Below are 14,518 nucleotides of genomic sequence, written 5' to 3'. Positions count from 1 at the left end.
CATCTGCTTAACTATATATCCATGCATCTTTAATATTTTGTTATCTCATTTGTGAGGTTGAGAGACATAGAGATCGTGTATATATATAGCTAAATTTAGTATTTTTTTTTTATAAATTATGATTTTTTAATCATTTCAATTTTATATTATTTGTAACACCCCTCACTCGTCTACAGTGTAGCCGAGCAAGGTGTACTACATTCGTTGCCGGAGCACCTTATACTGTCTTTTCGTGTATAATGTTAATTTAATTATCTATTTAATTATATTATCTTATATGTAGAAATTTTTTTTTATGTTTTTTCATTTTTATGGAGATCCATGATTTTTTTTTTATGTTTTTTCATTTTTATGGAGATTCATACAGAGTTTTCTCTGTTTTATTAGTGCGTGGCGGATTTCCTTATTTACCTGTTAAAAATAATTTATATCCAGTTCATACATCATCTCATAGTAATTTCTCGTACATCATATCATACCATTGCTCATAAAATTTTTTATTTTTTTTAGAAAACCTATTTCATTTCATTCATATAAACTTTATACACAATAATTTACAATTTATATACAATCCAAAATGATTTATTGTGTTTACTTACATACAATACAAAAATGCAAAATCTAACTATACATGAGCCATACCAAAATGACTGATGAGGTGACAATCTACACTGTAGCAAATATGCTCAAGTCCTGTCTAGGCTCTACTGCTGCTGCTGTGGGTATTCTGTATCTACGCGATGAAAAAACCAACGCGCTAAGTATAACGCTTAGTAGTGCAAAATTAAGGAAAAATAACTAAACAATTTAAAATAATTATTTTAAGTATAACCTTATAAAGTAACATACAATTATATGAATTTACAGTCTTTTTACTTGTTTATCAAACTTTGGAAGTAATTAAATTAATCGGGATCTTTTTATTCTTGTAATTTATATTCGGTCTTATATAATTTATATTAATGGTTCTCTCATGTACTTGTTTGAATTTAAAATTTAATTTCTCATAACTGTGTCCAAGTAACCTATGACAGACTATAAAGACTGTAACACCCCCGTTGCATAGCCTGGTATATTTCACTGTTCCGGTGACCGGTGTCAGTCCGGACAATTAATGGGATTAGGGCCACACTTAAGACAACTTGAGAAGCCATAAACACAAATAATTAGTAATGTTCAATTAGTTAAGTATAAATAAGAAAAGACAGAACATAAGAAGTTAAACGAGGCGAGAGTCACAGCGATGGGTGACCTCCTCGAGAATGACTGCGAAGTCGTTTTAAACTCAAATTTCGAACCGTAAAAAGTGACGCTGCTGTTCTTAGGACCCTTATGAACACAGTGAAAAAGAGAAAATCAAGAAAAAGAACTATTAAGTCAGTCAAATAATTAGGTCAGGGAGCTGGAAGAAATATTGAATTATTTGCAAACCGGGATGAACCGGCGAGGGGCGATTTGGTCAATTGACCCCGAGAGCTGACTCCTGACCTAACTGTCCAATAAAATCGGAGAAAAGAAAATTTCGGAATCGAGAATTAAATTAAAGAACTAATAGAAAAAAATAAATAGAAAAAAAAAAGAAAAAGATGGAAAAGTCAAAGTTGATGACATCATGAATGATGTCATAAACAAATTAATTAAGTGAATTATTAAATTGGAATTTTTGGTCTTCTAAAAGGGATAAAGATGAAAGAAAATAAAGAAAAAAAAAATCCTTTCATCTTCTTCTCTCTTTGCCGCCCCATTTCTCCCTCTCATCTCCATGAAAGCTTCTTCCATTTAAGCTTACTTTTAAGCTTGAATTTCTTCACCCAATCCACATAACTCCCCTAAAAACTTCATTAGACCTTACAATCTCAACCTAGGAACAAGAAAGAAGGAGGAAAGAAAGAGAACAATTGAAGGCTTGGCATTTAAATTGAGGTTAGTATGCTAAACTCTTTATTTACCCATTCAAATGCATATGTGATGGTTGAAAGTGAGCTTAGAACTTGATTAAATGAAACAAACATGGGAGAAGGACTAAATTGAAATTTTGACCTAGTTGAAGGGAGTATGAATTGCATGAATTAAATGAGATAGAATGAGTTTAAAAGTCTTAATTAGTTGATTGATTATAGTTTAAAGTTTTGAATTTAGTTAATTGCACAGTTTAAGTGAATTAAGGTTTGGAGGCTAGGGTTTATGAACCAAAATTTGGAGAAATGCATAAATGGCATTTTTGACCTATTGTGAAATGAAATAATGGTCAATTATGACCAAATAAGTTGTGTGGGAATTGTTGGAATGAAAACCAAATTTGTAGGTCTAATGGTCATGCTGCTGGCAGCATGACCAAACCTACTTTGAAGGACCAAAACTCAAATTTTACAAGTCTAATCGATATGCCACCAATTGGGGATGAAAATAGACATAAAAGGGCCCAATTTTCATTGAAGAACCATGCCCAAAAACTGACCAAAACTTAGTGAAACAATTGACCAAAGTGAAATGAGAGCAGGCTGCCACTGCACCAAACTGATCAAATGAACAGTAACTGTTCATTTGGTCATCACTCGAGTTAGACAGGTCAAATTGACCTGAAATTTGGCCAGGGGTTAGAGGAGATATAGATCTAAAACTTTCATGAAGAACATCACTCCAAATTATGCCATTAACCCATTCAAATTATTGAGCAAAGTTAAGTTACCAAACCTGCAACTCTGCAGATTTTCATTTGAGCAGTAATGTTTGGATGGCTATAACTCTCTCTAGGAAACTCGGATTTAGGCGATTCTTGAACCGATGGAAACCTAAGACATAGTAGAACATTTCATATGAAGAAAGTTAGACCAAATTATGAACTTAACTTGATCAAATTACTGACCAAATTTGGATCAAAATCTGCCAGAACCCAAGATACCAATATGAGCGATTGCGTGAGCGATAAACTTATTTTGACCATAACTTGAGCTACAAAACTCCGATTGAGGTGATCCAAAAATGAGAATACACTTAAGACAATAAGGAACATTTTCTATGAAGGAAGTTTTGTCAAATTTCAACAGTAGATCTACTAATGGAACCGTGCAACTTTGAAGCACTAAAACCAAAAATTGGCAATTTTGCCAAAATGACCTAAGCTTTGAAAAAGTAACCAAAACCAACAAGTTTAATGACCAAAATGTGATATGTGGGTGAAGTTGGAGTTCCCATACGTATTAATCCCTAAAAAGTCAACAATTTGACTTGAATAGTGTAGTGAATAGTATAGTGAATAGTAACCCGAAACACAAAAACTTTGAGAACGTCGAATTTAATGCAATAGAGCTAGTTAAAGTGAAGTTAAATTTATTTTTAGACTTATGTTAAGTTATGGTACTGAAACACTATGAAATTGTGTGTTTCAGCTGAAAAAGACTTGGAAGCTCGGAGAGACTGAGTCAAGGCCTAAAGGCGACTCCAGTCAGGTTTGTGCACAATAAATTTATGTAATTATTTTCCAATTGAAAATTTGAGTTGCTATACTTTATGAAATCACTGTGTTATTTATGAATTGTGTTGCCACTTTGTGACTACAAAAATGACTTTGAAAATTGTTTGGGATCTCTCATAAATTATTGAAAATAATTGTTTTAAATTGATTTTAGATTCACACTTAGCATGACAGTATCACATTTCCTCCTCCATTTATGGGGTTGAGATCATTTATTTTCCTCCCTCTCTGGCTTGCCAGTTGAGGTTGTAGATCGGATGAGTACTCATTAGCTAGCTAGCCACCTCCCTCATTGGTTTTGATTAATGGGGTTGAGATTGCTTTGTCGTGGTGTACAACGCGGCATTGATCGAAAATTTTGTGTCATGGCTTAAGTTGTGTATGACTTTGGCAACACTGTGTTTATGAAATTGTTTGACTAAACTGTGTTTAATAGATTATTTGACAAAATAGTGTTATTATGAACTTTGATCATTATTGAAATGTGATTGAGAAACATTTGAATTGTGTTTGGCAATGAATGATTTATTTATTGCATTTTAAATTTTTATTGTGCACCACTGAGTATTTTTATACTCAGCGATGGCTTATTTTGCTGTCGCAGATAAGAGCAAGGAAAAAGCAGCAAAGTGAGCTGCGATTAAATCGAGGATTACATTGATCTTTTGTACGAGTATTATTTTATGCCCTTGTAGATAAATTTTGATGTAAATATGGAAATGTTGTATGTATCAATATAAAGTCGAGCAGTTGTAAATAAATTGTAATAATATTATTTTGGATTTTCTTACAGAAATTTAATATTTGTACATATGAATTTCCTGCTTTATGTTTTGTGAATGGAATCATTAAATATTATGAGTTGACAAATTTGATTTGGATTGTGGAACTGTTTTGGAATGAATTGATTTGAGTTGAATTGTGAATTATTGGAGGTTGGGAGTTGTGAAACATTTTTGGGAGTGTTATTGTCAGGTGTTTGAAGAACTGGTTTCTCAAAATACAGAGAGAAATCTGTCAAAATTTTTATAAAAATTACGGCAAAAGTAAAATGGACAAAAATTTTTACTAGTATTAAACTTGAATAAATGATTTTAAATTCTTATCAAAATGCTCACCACTTCCAAAATGTAAGAAAATTGTTTTAAAATCCCTTGTAGGGTACTTAATGAGTTATCGGTAGGTGAAGTTCGGTAGTTCATTAAGTATTCTACGGGATCATGTTATGCCTTACAGAGGGGTAAGGTGTGACATATTTTAGTGGTATCAGAGCATGGTTTTGCAATAAATTTTGACTATGTATGTGAATATTTCTTTGATAAGTACAACTGCTCAAGTGTCTTTAATTGATACATATAACATATTTACATTATGAATATGCACTAATGGAGGCCAACCTCCTTGTGTTTGATCTCAGGAAGTAGAAAATTGTTAAAAACGGAATGGAAGGAGGAGATCATTCCGAAGAACAATCTGTTGAGGCTGAGGTTCAAGGGGAAGCCCCAGCACTCCAGAATGTGAGTGGGTCAGCCACTCCAGCTCCTGCTCTAGCACCGCAGTTTCCTGCTCAATTTGTACAGCAGATGGCTGCCTTCTTTCAGCAAATGGCGGGTAATGTGCCACCCCAAGCTCAGATGCCAATACCTGTAGCCCAACCACGGCCCTCAGCTCGGCAGTATGAAAAATTGATGAAATTTGGGGCCACTGAGTTCAAAGGCACTATGGATCCACTGGAGGCAGAACAGTGGTTGGAAAGAATGGAACGAGTTTTCAGGAAGCTACAGTGTACAGAGGAATTGAAGTTTGAGTATTCTGTTTCCTTGTTGCAAGGGGATGCGTTTGAATGGTGGAAGACCATCCCCCACAGCCTGGTTGAGCCACCTGTGCTGACATGGACAGACTTTTTGAGGGAGTTCCGACAGAAATGGATTCCCGATGCATATGTGGATATGAAGTTGCAAGAATTTTTGAGTTTGAAACAAGGGAACCGAACTGTAGCAGAATATGAGAAAGATTTTTCAAGGCTAAGCCACTATGCTGGAAGCTTAGTCTCCACCCCCAGAGACAGATGCAAGAGGTTTGAGGTTGGGCTAAGGCAGAGTCTGAGAATGCAAGTTGTGGGTTTCAGACATCAGAATTTTGCTGAATTGATATCACAAGCCTTGGAATTAGAAAGGATAGAATCCGAAGGGGCAGTGAAGAAGGGTTCACAAGAGAAAGAGAAACCTGAAAAGACTACTGAACAAGCATCTGGAAGTGGTTCTGGGAAGAGGAAACAGTTTGGGGGATCTAGCTCCCGTAAAGGTAGAGGCAGATTTTCTGGCCAAAGACCACCTCGGTCTGGTCAGCCGACCAAACAAGCTTCTCGAGGATCTCTATCGGTCCGGCAGTGTGAAACGTGTGGTAGAACTCATGGTGGGGTTTGTTTCAAGGCTACTGGTGCATGCTTTAATTGTGGAGGAAGCGGACATTTCGCTAAGGATTGCACTAGTCCGCGCCGGTCTGGATCTTTTGCCACACCTGAAGAATCAACTCAAATCTGCACCCGCAGGGTCACGATCACCGCTAGAGGCAGAGGCAGAGGTAGGGGTCCTGGTAACACCCCTGGAAGTCAAAGCACTGTTAACCAGCCAGTACCTAGTAGCGCACCAGTCAGAGTGTATACCATGCGTCAGAGGGAAGAGGCTGAAACATCAGATATTGTAGCTGGTATTTTTTCCATCCTTGACCAAGATGTGTATGTGTTATTTGATCCTGGCTCCACACATTCATATGTTAGTGCTAGTGTGATGTGTCCTACTGCTATTCAGTGTGTACCAATGGACTATGATGTGCTAGTAACTAGTCCATTAGGCCAGGAGGTCCGAGTAAATAGGCTATATAGAGATTGTCCTTTGGTGATCCAAGGACACACTTTTCTGTCTGATTTAATTGAAATGCCCTTCAGAGATTATGACATTATCTTGGGCATGGATTGGTTAGCCAGGCATCACGCCATGATTGACTGTAGACTAAAGACAACCACTTTTGGTCTCCCTCAGTATGGTGATGTAGTAATACATAGGGAGAGGCAGTTATTGCCTTCAAACACCATTTCAGCTGCACTGGCCAGAAAAATGAGTAGAAAAGGGTGTGAGGCGTACTTGGCACATGTGATAGACACCCAAGTGGGGAGTCCAACATTGGAGGACATTCCTACTGTATGTGACTTTTCGGATGTATTTCCTGAAGAATTGCCAGGATTATCTCCAGAAAGAGAAGTGCAGTTTGAAATTGATGTTATGCCTGGTGTGGACCCAATCTCCATAACACTATACAGAATAGCACCTGCAGAATTGAAAGAGTTGAAAGTGCAGTTGCAAGAACTGCTTGACAAGGGCTTTATCCGCCCTAGTGTGTCACCTTGGGGAGCGCCAGTGTTGTTTGTAAAGAAGAAAGATGGCACTCTTCATTTATATATTGATTATCGGCAGTTGAATAAGGTGACAATAAAGAATAGATATCCATTGCCCCACATTGATGACTTGTTTGATCAGTTGAGGGGTGCAGCTGTGTTCTCCAAAATTGACCTGAGATTAAGTTATTATCAACTGAAAGTACAAGAGCAGAGTATTTCTAAAACTGCCTTCAGAACCCGCTATGGCCATTATGAGTTTTTGGTTATGCCATTCGGGTTAACTAATGCTCCGGCTGCTTTTATGGATCTGATGAACACTATCTTCAGACCATACCTCGACCAGTTTGTTGTGGTATTCATAGATGATATATTGGTCTATTCGAGGGATGCAGAAGAGCATGATAGACATCTGCGGATTATACTGCAGACTTTGAGAGAGAAACAGCTATATGCCAAATTGTCGAAGTGTGAATTTTGGCTGAAGGAGATATCCTTTTTGGGGCACATAGTATCAGCAGAGGGTATTAAGGTAGATCCTAGCAAGATTGAAGCTGTCCTTAATTGGAAGCCACCCAGAAATGTCACATAGATTCGCGATTTTAGGTTTAGCCGATACTACCGTAGATTTGTGAAGGGATTCTCCATGTTGGCATCTCCATTGACCAAGCTGCTTAGAAAAGATGTAAAATTCCAGTGGACGGATAAATGCCAACAGAGTTTTGATGAATTGAAAAGATGTTTGACAGAGGCTCCAGTCCTGACTTTACCCACACCGGGTAAAGAATATACTGATTCTGATGCTTCTCACAACGGGTTAGGTTGTGTGTTGATGCAAGATCGAAATGTCATTGCCTATGCATCACGCTAGCTAAAACCGCTTGAGAGGAATTATCCAACACATGATTTGGAGCTTGCAGCCATTGTGTTTGCTCTTAAGATCTGGAGACATTATTTGTATGGGGAGAAATGTTACATCTACACAGATCATAAGAGTTTGAAGTATTTGGGCACCCAGAAAGAGTTGAATTTGAGACAGAGGAGATGGTTAGAGTTGATAAAAGACTATGATTGTCTGATAGACTATCAGCCAGGGAAAGCTAATGTTGTGGCTGACACCCTAAGTCGCAAGACTATGGCAAGTCTATGGGTTACTCCTTTGTCTTTGATACATGAGTTGAGGTTATTACATGCCAGTTTAGAGATTAATGATGATGGGCAGGCAACAGTTGCATGGCATGTACAAATGTTGTTGACCGATCGATCGTAATGGTCGCTCGTAATGATGAAAAGTATCAGAAGTTGTTGGAAGAAGTTCGGCAGGGCAAGAAACCAGAGTTCTCAATCAGAGATGATGGTTTACTGCTACACCAGGGTAGAATATGTGTTCCTAATGATGTTGTTTTAAGGCAGATCATTTTGAAGGATGCACATGAGTCTCCTTTTGCTATGCACCCTGGTGGTACAAAAATGTATAGAGGGCTAAAGGAGCATTACTGGTGGATGGGTTTAAAAAGAAATGTGGCAGAGTTTGTATCTAAATGCCTAACTTGTCAGCAAGTAAAGGCAGAGCATCAAGTGCCAACTGGGTTATTACATCCACCGCCGCGTAATGGAAATGGGAAAGAATAACAATGGATTTTGTGATGGGACTTCCGAGAACACAGAAGAGTCATGATGCAGTATGGGTCATTGTCGACAGACTAACTAAGTCTGCTCATTTTCTGCCAGTTCGAATGGACTACAGTTTAGACAGATTGGCTAGGTTGTACATTGATGAGATTGTGAGACTTCATGGAGTGCCAGTATCCATTGTATCAGACAGAGATCCTAGGTCCACTTCTAGATTCTGGGGTAGTCTTCAGAGAGCCCTAGGAACTAGATTGAACTTCAGTACTGCATTCCACCCACAGACAGATGGCCAGTCTGAGAGGGTAATTCAGATCTTGGAGGACATGCTACGGGCTTGTGTGATTGAGTTTGAGGGCAGTTGGGATACACACTTGCCTTTGATTGAGTTTGCTTACAACAACAGCTACCAATCAAGCATTAGGATGCCTCCATATGAAGCTTTGTATGGCAGAAAATGTAGAACCCCGTTGTGTTGGGATGACGTGGGTGAAAGAAAAATGATTGGACCAGAAATAGTTCAACAGACTGAAGAGAAAATCAGGGTGATTAGAGGTCGACTTAAAGCTGCATCAGACCGTCAGAAGTCATATATTGATTTGAAAAGAAGGGATATTGAGTATGCAGTGGGTGAGAAAGTTTTCCTCAAGGTTTCTCCTTGGAAGAGGATTATGAGATTCGGCAGAAAGGGGAAACTAAGTCCTCGTTTTATCGGGCCATATGAGGTTCTGGAAAGAGTGGGTCCTTTGGCATATCGGTTGGCACTACCTCCAGAGTTGGAGAAGATACATAATGTCTTCCATGTGTCTATGTTGAGGAGGTACCGATCAGACCCATCTCATGTACTACCAGTAGAAGAAATAGAAGTGAATCCAGACCTCACATATGAAGAAGAACCCATAAAGATTCTGGCTTATGAGGTGAAGCAGCTACGGAATAAGCAGATACCGTTGGTAAAAGTGCTGTGGAACCATCATTCGGGCCAAGAAGCTACTTGGGAACGAGAGGAGGACATGTCTTCCATGTGTCTATGTTGAGGAGGTACCGATCAGACCCATCTCATGTACTACCAGTAGAAGAAATAGAAGTGAATCCAGACCTCACATATGAAGAAGAACCCATAAAGATTCTGGCTTATGAGGTGAAGCAGCTACGGAATAAACAGATACCGTTGGTAAAAGTGCTGTGGAACCATCATTCGGGCCAAGAAGCTACTTGGGAACGAGAGGAGGACATGAGGAGACAACACCCACGGCTGTTCAGAGATTGATACCAGGTAAAAATTTTGAGACAAAATTTATTTAAGGGGGGGGGGGGAGAATTGTAACACCCCCGTTGCATAGCCTGGTATATTTTACTGTTCCGGTGACCGATGTCGGTCCGGACAATTAATGGGATTAGGGCCACACTTAAGACAACTTGAGAAGCCATAAACACAAATAATTAGTAATGTTCAATTAGTTAAGTATAAATAAGAAAAGACAGAACATAAGAAGTTAAACGAGCCGAGAGTCACAGCGATGGGTGACCTCCTCGGGAACGACTGCGAAGTCGTTTTAAACTCAAATTTCGAACCGTAAAAAGTGACGCTGCGGTCCTTAGGACCCTTATGAACACAGTGGAAAAGAGAAAATCATGAAAAAGAACTATTAAGTCATTCAAATAATTAGGTCAAGGAGCTGGAAGAAATATTGAATTATTTGCAAACCGGGATGAACCGGCGAGGGGCGATTTGGTCAATTGACCCCGAGAGCTGACTCCTGACCTAACTGTCCAATAAAATCGGAGAAAAGAAAATTTCGGAATCGAGAATTAAATTAAAGAACTAATAGAAAAAAATAAATAGAAAAAAAAAGATGGAAAAGTCAAAGTTGATGACATCATGAATGATGTCATAAACAAATTAATTAAGTGAATTATTAAATTGGAATTTTTGGTCTTCTAAAAGGGATAAAGATGAAAGAAAATAAAGAAAAAAAAATCCTTTCATCTTCTTCTCTCTTTGCCGCTCCATTTCTCCCTCTCATCTCCATGAAAGCTTCTTCCATTTAAGCTTACTTTTAAGCTTGAATTTCTTCACCCAATCCACATAACTCCCCTAAAAACTTCATTAGACCTTGCAATCTCAACCTAGGAACAAGAAAGAAGGAGGAAAGAAAGAGAACAATTGAAGGCTTGGCATTTAAATTGAGGTTAGTATGCTAAACTCTTTATTTACCCATTCAAATGCATATGTGATGGTTGAAAGTGAGCTTAGAACTTGATTAAATGAAACAAACATGGGAGAAGGACTAAACTGAAATTTTGACCTAGTTGAAGGGAGTATGAATTGCATGAATTAAATGAGATAGAATGAGTTTAAAAGTCTTAATTAGTTGATTGATATAGTTTAAAGTTTTGAATTTAGTTAATTGCACAATTTAAGTGAATTAAGGTTTGGAGGCTAGGGTTTATGAACCAAAATTTGGAGAAATGCATAAATGGCATGTTTGACCTATTGTGAAATGAAATAATGGTCAATTATGACAAAATAGGTTGTGTGGGAATTGTTGAAATGAAAACCAAATTCGTAGGTCTAATGGTCATGCTGCTGGCAGCATGACCAAACCTACTTTGAAGGACCAAAACTCAAATTTTACAAGTCTAATTGATATGCCACCAATTAGGGATGAAAATAGACATAAAAGGGCCCAATTTTCATTGAAGAACCATGCCCAAAAACTGACCAAAACTTAGTGAAACAATTGACCAAAGTGAAATGAGAGCAGGCTGCCACTGCACCAAACTGACCAAATAAACAGTAACTGTTCATTTGGTCATAACTCGAGTTAGACAGGTCAAATTGACCTGAAATTTGGCCAGGGATTAGAGGAGATATAGATCTAAAACTTTTATGAAGAACATCACCCCAAATTATGCCATTAACCCATTCAAATTATTGAGCAAAGTTAAGTTACCAAACCTGCAACTCTGCAGATTTTCATTTGAGCAGTAATGTTTGGATGGCTATAACTCTCTCTAGGAAACTCGGATTTAGGCGATTCTTGAACCGATGGAAACCTAAGACATAGTAGAACATTTCATATGAAGAAAGTTAGACCAAATTATGAACTTAACTTGTTCAAATTACTGACCAAAGTTGGATCAAAATCTGCCAGAACCCAAGATACTAGTATGAACAGTGCACGTGAACAGTAAACTTATTTTGACCATAACTTGAGCTACAAAACTCCGATTGAGGTGATCCAAAAATGAGAATACACTTAAGACAATAAGGAACATTTTCTATGAAGGAAGTTTTGTCAAATTCCAACAGTAGATCGACTAATGGAACCGTGCAACTTTAAAGCACTAAAACCGAAAATTGGTAATTTTGCCAAAATGACCTAAGCTTTGAAAAAGTGACCAAAACCAACAAGTTTAATGACCAAAATGTGATATGTGGGTGAAGTTGGAGTTCCCATACCTATTAATCCCTAAAAAGTCAACAATTTGACTTGAATAGTGTAGTGAATAGTGTAGTGAATAGTAACCCGAAACACAAAAACTTTGAGAACGTCGAATTTAACGCAATAGAGCTAGTTAAAGTGAAGTTAAATTTATTTTTGGACTTATGTTAAGTTATGGTACTGAAACACTATGAAATTGTGTGTTTTAGCTGAAAAAGACTTGGAAGCTCGGAGAGACTGAGTCAAGGCCTAAAGGCGACTCCAGTCAGGTTTGTGCACAATAAATTTATGTAATTATTTTTCAATTGAAAATTTGAGTTGCTATACTTTATGAAATCACTGTGTTATTTATGAATTGTGTTGCCACTTTGTGACTACAAAAATGACTTTGAAAATTGTTTGGGATCTCTCATAAATTATTGAAAATAATTGTTTTAAATTGATTTTGGATTCACACTTAGCATGACAGTATCACATTTCCTCCTCCATTTATGGGGTTGAGATCATTTATTTTCCTCCCTCTCTGGCTTGCCAGTTGAGGTTGTAGATCGGATGAGTACTCATTAGCTAGCTAGCCACCTCCCTCATTGGTTTCGATTAATGGGGTTGAGATTGCTTTGTCGTGGTGTACAACGCGGCATTGATCGAAAATTTTGTGTCATGGCTTAAGTTGTGTATGACTTTGGCAACACTGTGTTTATGAAATTGTTTGACTAAACTGTGTTTAATAGATTATTTGACAAAATGGTGTTATTATGAACTTTGATCATTATTGAAATGTGATTGAGAAACATTTGAATTGTGTTTGGCAATGAATGATTTATTTATTGCATTTTAAATTTTTATTGTGCACCATTGAGTATTTTTATACTCAGCGATGGCTTATTTTGCTGTCGCAGATAAGAGCAAGGAAAAAGCAGCAGAGTGAGCTGCGATTAAATCGAGGATTACATTGATCTTTTGTACGGGTATTATTTTATGCCCTTGTAGATAAATTTTGATGTAAATATGGAAATGTTGTATGTATCAATATAAAGTCGACGATTGTAAATAAATTGTAATAATATTATTTTGGATTTTCTTCTGTAAATTTAATATTTGTACATATGAATTTCCTGCTTTATGTTTTGTGAATGGAATCATTAAATATTATGAGTTGACAAATTTGATTTGGATTGTGGAACTGTTTTGGAATGAATTGATTTGAGTTGAATTGTGAATTATTGGAGGTTGGGAGTTGTGAAACATTTTTGGGAGTGTTTTTCTCAGGTGTTTGAAGAACTGGTTTCTCAAAATACAGAGGGAACTCTGTCAAAATTTTTATAAAAATTACGGCAAAAGTAAAATGGACAAAAATTTTTACTAGTATTAAACTTGAATGAATGATTTTAAATTCTTATCAAAATGCTCACCACTTCCAAAATGTAAGAAAATTGTTTTAAAATCCCTTGTAGGGTACTTAATGAGTTATCGGTAGGTGAAGTTCGGTAGTTCATTAAGTTTTCTACGGGATCATGTTATGCCTTACAGAAGGGTAAGGTGTGACAAAGACTGGATACACAGGAGTATACTAGTTAGACATCCATATGTCTACCCAGTATACAACGGTCATGTCAGGTACAAGGCCAGTGGGTAGGCATAAGTCAGTAATAATGAAAATTTGCACTATGGCCATCAGGCAAGCATAAAGCCAGTAGAACAATCATCTTAGACATATGTTGTTTGTCAATGATTATCCCCATGGGCAGTACTGCAATCTGTAGTCCCTAATTGGTATACCAATTGATCCAAGCTATATAAATGAGTCTAGGTGTACTTTGGGTAGACTAATATTATTAAGTATATATAGTTTCATTAATTCATGTTATTTTTATGTTTAAAAATTTATTCTAATTCATTTCATCTCATATACTCAGTTATTTTATGGACCTTTCTCAAGGTCCAGATTTAGTGTCTTCAATTTATCTAACCAATTGGCCAAGATGTGGCCACTGTTTGACTATACTTCCTTCATGTAAGTTATCCCTCTATGTCTTGTCTTTGTTTTTCTTTTTGAATGATGTCATTTGAAGTTTTAGAAATCAAGTTATGGTCAAATAACCATAACTGGTTCACTGTCTCTTTCTGGGTTCAGAATTAGACAGATTCTGGAGTTTGTCTTGGTCTAATAAATTGGACATGTTACAGTCATTTTTAGGTCTAATGTTCTTCATAAAAGTTATTACCCTATGTCTTATGGTCACTCAGAAATTTTAATTACAATTTTCTAAATTTTATAGAATTAGTTATGGCCAAATCACTAGCCTGGACTCAGGTACCTTGTGTCTTCAGGGTCCAGGTTCAGGTCAGTAGATTTGATCTCCATTTTAGGGTTCTTATGTTCATAAGTTGAGAACCATGTCTAAAACAAAGTTGGAGCCTTGTTTCTTAGAGTTCCAGATTAGTATGGCTCATCCCAATTGGAGTTTTCTAGTGGTAGATATGACTAAATGAGTGTTCTAGGGTCAAATGGTCACTTAGGTAATTTCCAGAATTCATATACTGACTTAACCTAGTAAATTGACCTAATTT

Source organism: Hevea brasiliensis, chromosome 9, assembly GCF_030052815.1.
Source record: "Hevea brasiliensis isolate MT/VB/25A 57/8 chromosome 9, ASM3005281v1, whole genome shotgun sequence".
Taxonomy (NCBI): domain Eukaryota; kingdom Viridiplantae; phylum Streptophyta; class Magnoliopsida; order Malpighiales; family Euphorbiaceae; genus Hevea; species Hevea brasiliensis.
This window is presented reverse-complemented; position numbering follows the sequence as displayed.